Source organism: Apodemus sylvaticus, chromosome 16 (genome assembly GCF_947179515.1).
Source record: "Apodemus sylvaticus chromosome 16, mApoSyl1.1, whole genome shotgun sequence".
Classification (NCBI taxonomy): Eukaryota; Metazoa; Chordata; class Mammalia; order Rodentia; family Muridae; genus Apodemus; species Apodemus sylvaticus.
In genome coordinates, this window is record NC_067487.1 from 22,271,883 (window position 1) to 22,278,434 (window position 6,552).

Sequence of the window (6,552 nt, forward strand, 5' to 3'; positions counted from 1 at the left end):
TAATCCTCCAAAAGATAATATAAAAGTTCACTATATAGGAATTATTTTAATGTTTTTTTCTTTTTAAATCTTTTTGCAAGAAACAGTAATAAAACACAAATTAAAATATTTGAAGCTTAGCCGGAAAGTCTTCAGAACAATAAACCTCCATTCATTAAAGTATCATTTTAATGCTTTCAGTCCTACAAAGGACATCTGTTTCATTGCCAACCTCACATGTGGACACTGCACATAATGGAGCAAAACAAGCCTTCCAGAAAGGAGGATCCAGAGGCCATTGAGGACAATGAAAATTATAATTCCTGCCAGAGAGCAAATCCAGAGGCTAACAGATGGTCTAACAAGGACAAAGTGAATTGCCAGTGTAAGGAGCCTTCAATGCTTTCCCACACTAATGTCCACCTTGTAATTCCAAATCTTCCTCTTCTGAATGCAGGTTATCAATGAGGTACCCATCACCTAAGTACAATCAGGTGCCAAGTATGATAGGAAACCATGAATTGGATGTTAACTCATAGAAATCATATTAATTTTATGTCAAGCAGAATTTATATAAGAGATATTCCAAAATATTGAATTGTATAAGAAAACCTACTGTACGTAAAATAATTTGTGGATAAGCCTACTATAGTAAAAGTTATTTTGCTTGTTAAATAATAAATGGTTCTAGATAAACTCAGTTAACTATAAAGTTCTGAACTTACTCCTTCCTGACCAGAAATCTCCCCAGTCCTCCTCATGAACTTTTCGATAGACCCGTTTTAGCAATCAGAAAGCACTGATATCACTCTGAAATAATACACTCAAGTGACATTTCACATGAGCTCACACTTGTAATCCTTATATTTGGGAGTCCAAAAAAGGAAGATTTCCTTGAATTCTACAGGAACCTGGGCTACAAAATGAGACTCTGTTTCTACTTCCCCCAAATTGGATTATTTAAATCTAGTAAAAAGGAATTAATGTTTGATCAAGTCGAAGATATCAATATAGTCAGGAGTAAAAGGATGTTACATTGAAGATATTAAATAGATTAAATGTTACAAGTACACACTCTTACAGAATTTAAGAGGTAGATACTCAGTGTACAGTTGAGTAGATAAGGTATGAGATCTCTAATTCCAGGCAAGCCACTAGGATATCAAAATTAGAGATAAAAATCAGTCTGAAAATGAACATTAATTCCTGTTTTCATTATGTTGATAGTCTTGTGAAAAATAATCCTTCTATAATTCTAAGGAGACATTAGGAGAAACACTGTCTTCTTGGTCAGAGAGGAAAGAGAAGCGATGGAAGGAAGAAAGGTACCATGTGACTAGTACAGGTACGGCTTCCCAGTAATGGAGAAAGAAAGAATACAAAGAATCTAAAAGACAGCATCACTGCTCAGTGCAGGGATTGCTATGGCATGTGTTTCCTATGGATCCGTAAAAAGAAAATTAGAAGATAGAACATGGTTTTCACCTGTCGAACTCACTCATGACAAGTTTTAGGAAACAAATCAGAATTTATTTATGAACTATTCAATTGTGGGCACTGTAGTAATGTTTAAAAGTTCTAAATGTGTCTACTTATGACTTATTTATCTTTTCTATTTCCTATTAAAATAGAATTTTTAATACTATCTATACTAATTATGGGTTTCCTTTCCCCAACTTCTCGCAGATATTCCTCACCTGGCCTCATGCCACCACTAATAATCACATCTTTTCACTTCATTAGAAGACAAAGAGTCATCCAGAAACATAAAAAAATAAAATAAAATAAATATAATATAATATAAAATAAAATAAAACAAACTGGAATAGGACTGAACAAACAAAATAGAAGAAATCCCCAAATCACAAAGGAAAAAATGCTTTCTCCAAGTTAATTTATATTTTAAATATAATGTAACAAGATATAATATTTGACTATCTTATTTTATGTAATATCATGAAGTTCTTGTAGGAGAGGATTTAATGATCTAAGAAGTTTAAATATGGTATAGCTATTAGTATTTTCACAAAACACTAATTACAAAAGCAAATTCCTTAGATTTATTATACAATGTATCCATATTAAACATTGGAAAATTCTGTCTGTGTTTATATGTGTGTATGTGTCTATGTATGTGTGCATATATCCATCTCTCTCTCTCTCTCTCTCTCCCCCTTTCTTCTCTCTCTCTCTCTCTCTCTCTCTCTCTCTCTGCAGGTGTAGTGCATATACATCATTAGTACTTAATGTTTATAATTTGGAAACATATCTTTTCTTGAGTTGAGGAAATATTGGATATACTGCATCTACAATTTTCAAAGACTATAGACTATAGAGATCTTAAAAATAAAAATCCCTGATCCTCTTTTTTAAAACTTGTTTCTATAACATAAAACCAGTACCATCTTACATGTTAGAAACTTCAGTGTTCATTTTTAGTAATTGATTATGGCTTTGCAAGCTTTGACCTACATATCTTGGCTAGAATCATCCTACTTTTTCTATTCTTGACAGCTTGTAAGAGAAACATCATCACAAAGGTTATTACATATATAAACATTCATACACATTTGCCTAAGTTATGCATTTGATTAAAAACAGCTACAGTAGCTATGACTTTCTAACCAATAAAATGAAGCTCATGCATCAAAGTAATGACTAACCTTTACCATGATCTATCGTACAGCACAGGACATGTAGAAATGAGTAAGCAGAGAATAATCAAGAAGGAATAGCATGTTTGAGGAGACACCATTTGCAATTAGAGACATACATCCAAGAACACCAGTAGCTCTATGTGTATCCTGTGTACTATTAGCAGCTAGTAGTGGCACTATAAAAATTTTCTGTTATAAAATATTCAATGTGAAAGTAAAAGTTAACCATGAGAAATATTTTAAAGTTAACTCTACTTGGACACACTATACTCTGTCAAAATAATTTGAGAGTGTGTGCAAGTTCTTCTTACTTTCTCTAGAATAGGATCTTGATAGAACTTACATCCATCCTTTCTTAGTAACTTGATCACAACGTACTGAGGATGCATATGAAATATTCTTCTAAAATGCTTACACCTTAATATAATTGATACACAAATTAACTCTTTCCAAGATGATTACTTGATATGTTTTTATGACCTCTTGAAATATCATATACATTACTAGTTCCTATATAAGACTCCACCCAACCACAAAGCCAAATTCTGAAGATAGAAATGCAATTAAAATAAGTAATTCAAATCCTGAGCATGGTCGCATGAGATAAAATATTATCATTGTAAGAGGCAAAAGAATGTCTAAAATAATAAATCTATTTTACTCAGTCACATGACTTAGTTCTGGCAGAATGGAGCCAGCCTTGTTACACCAATCAATCTGGTGGTTGTGCATCCCAAAAGAAATCAAAGACATTGATGGATTCAGATTTCTTCATGAATATGTTACAGATAAAGATCATAAACTAACTAATAATGTGTCAGTTATTGTTTCATTCTTTTTGCCAGCTATATTTAAAGTCAATTGTCTTTTCTATAGTCATTGCCTTTGTTATTATCAAAGACAAAATAAATGTGGGCCACAATGAAGCAGATTTCTAATGGGAGTCTTCTCTTGACACTGATATTGCTATTCTCTAATGTACACAGATGAACATAATTAAGGCTAAACAGTAAATGTAAATTTATTAGTTACAATGCTACAATGTATATACTGCAATGCAAAATGCATATCATAGCAACACATTCATATGAGAAAAAGTTTAAGCTGCTTCAATATATTTATTTTTCCCTCTGAGAATGCTATGGTTCCTCACATCTTAAATGCTCAGGCTTAGACATTAAGGAAACTTCCCACATGACTCACTTGGGGAACTTCCTCATTCCCCCTCCTCTTCTTTTGCATCCAGTCATAAAAAGAATGGGTGTCATATTCCATGCACTCTTATGGTACCAAAATCCCAGGCAGGAAGTGTAGGCATAATGTTTGTGTACACTGTGTAAAGTTTACCCTTGCGTTATCCAAATGCTGATTTCTCTGCTTTCATATCTTGTTTAAATGGCAACATGGCATTGTAGTTGCTTATAGCAAGAATCTCCTTTTTCAATTTTGTGTAAATAGTTGTTATCATTGATTCTCACCCAGGCCAATAAATGCTGATCAACCAAGCTTGGCAGAATAGAAAATAGGGCAAGATATCTGCAAATCAGAAAAATACGAATGGGGAGAAAAGATTCAGATCTGGAAGAGGATGGAGGAGAGAGAAAGGTGTGGGGGATGGAGAGCCATCATGGAAACACACCTGAAGCCCAAAATGCCAGATCATTAATAACAGGCATCTATCATTGGATGAGACTGAGAGATATCCAGAAAGTAAAGATAGATCATTTTATTGCTCAGCTACTTAAGTGCAGTTTTAAATAAACCTCAGTTTCTCTGTGCAGTTATTGGTAACTAGCATAAGGTAAAAAAAAAATACAGCTGCCAGATCAATTTACTGTAATATTTTTAATAAAGTTTTATTAGGGGGGGTCCATGTATATGGTCTTACCTCTCTAAAACTCGAAAGCAACTTAAATGTTTCCTCTGGTTAATTTATTTTATCTAGGTTATTTAGATTAAAACAAAAAGTATTGGATTTTTGTGAATTTCTCCTCATGTATCCCAAGCCTCCTCATTTCCTCCTTCCCTTGAATCTGCTCTATAGCCTGGTAACCTCAAACTAACAGATGCAGATGGTATCACAGGCTACTCATATCAGGACACTGCTCATTATCCTAAAGTCTCCATGTCTGCCCCTTTTCAATGTACCTACATGCTGCTGTCTTTCTTTCCCTTCAACTTCTCTACCACTTCCTTGTGCCCAGGGTCTCTGATTGTCTGGGGTTGTCCCAGGAGTGATCTCAGGAATGTTATACATCCTATTTGTTCAGTATGGCAACCGGCAGGGGTCACCTCTGGCATGGCCTGTCCCTCCAGGCCTTGGGGCACTGGATTGATAGTAATCTCTGACTGGATTGTTTTCAAAGAATGTTATACTACTAATGATTCAGATATTCACAGGTCAAAATACTTAGCACAGATATGGCCTCTTCTCTGTCACCCAGGCATGCACATGTTACATAATAGCCACACTTCGGACACCTCTAAGGACAGGTTCAAGTATTTAGTATAAAAGAAAAAAGCCAAATAACACTGAAGTTAACAATAATAATCTTTCCACTGAGTTGCAATAGACTAAAAGAAAGACAATTATATACTAATACAATGATACCAAAACGTATAATTAGAAGATATTTTGAGAATAAGTCTATAAAATTAGAATAGATGGGTGAGAGATAATATAGGCAAATGTCCCATTGATTTTTTTAGTGTGGATCCTTCAAAGATATCCCTTTGTAAAGCACCTTTGCAGAGACTATGATATATTTGAAAGAATTTATATGTATAAAGCTATAAGATGCATAACAACCTTTGTTTTGAGAAAGTGTAGCAAAAATATTCACACAAATGCATACTGGGAAGAATAAAAGGAAATATATAAATACAAATGAATGTAAGTCAGGGTAAATGTCAAACATTTTATTCATGCCTAGCTGCTAGCATTTATACAATACTGAGAAAATATAAAATTATAAACTTTGCTTCATCTTATTTCTGTTGTGATGGCTACTGCTAGAAAGAAATGAAGCTAACCTGCATCTATTAGTGGAACTGTAAATCAATATAATACTCTATCCATCAGCTAAGAGATTGCTTTTGCATGAGCCATTGGTATTTCAGTGAACTACAAGGAAAGATTTCCCACTTTCTTCATAGTGAAAGCTCTTAGGATCGTGTATGCGAGTGAGAAGCACATTAATCCTTAAAGTACCACTCTCAATCTATTCATCTGTCAGGGGCTCTTAAGATGCCACTCTTGGCACATTTATTATTATGTGCTCAGTACATTAGCACCAACTTCTCCCCTTTCCTTCACACTGTCATTGTTATTTGATATTGATGTCATTCGTTCTTTAAATCACTAGACTATCTCCTAAGTCTAAATTTTATTCCCATCTTATTAACTGCTGTGCATCTCACTCATCACATTTTCCCCTCCCTCTGTCCCCATCCACCCTGTATTTCTCTGTGGTACAGGAACTGAATCTAGATTCCTATGTCCTAATGATAATAACACATATCCTTAGTCTATCGTTTAATAACATCTTAGGGTTTTTGTTTATTACCATAATGGCACAACATACATGCTCTGCAAAGTTATTCTGCTGAGCTATATACCATGATTTAATTTTATGAAGGATTTCAGTCTGCAAAGTATTGAAAAGATTGAAAAATATGGATTTTTCCATTAATAGTTTTCATCTATTTTCTTCTTCCACTTTCTTAATACACACTTTAAGGGTTTTTTGTTGTTGTTGTTTGTTTTCTTGCTCTGATTGGTTCACATCCTGCACATCAGTGTCTGATGAGACATCATGTTTGCATTCCTTAATTAACCGAAAAATCTTGGAGGGAAAAAATAGAGGGAATTTACTTCTATTTATGCCCATTATTAGATTGTGTTTTGGGGATGTCA

General features: G+C 34.0%; 1 non-coding gene across 1 annotated transcript; it reads right to left on the minus strand.

The window, feature by feature from the left end:
• Window positions 1-5,002: 5,002 nt before the first annotated feature.
• LOC127667156 (small nucleolar RNA SNORA17) lies at window positions 5,003-5,130 on the minus strand. Its single transcript, XR_007973809.1, has one exon. It is a non-coding gene; the product is annotated as a small nucleolar RNA SNORA17 (small nucleolar RNA).
• Between the last annotated feature and the right edge of the window lie 1,422 nt (window positions 5,131-6,552).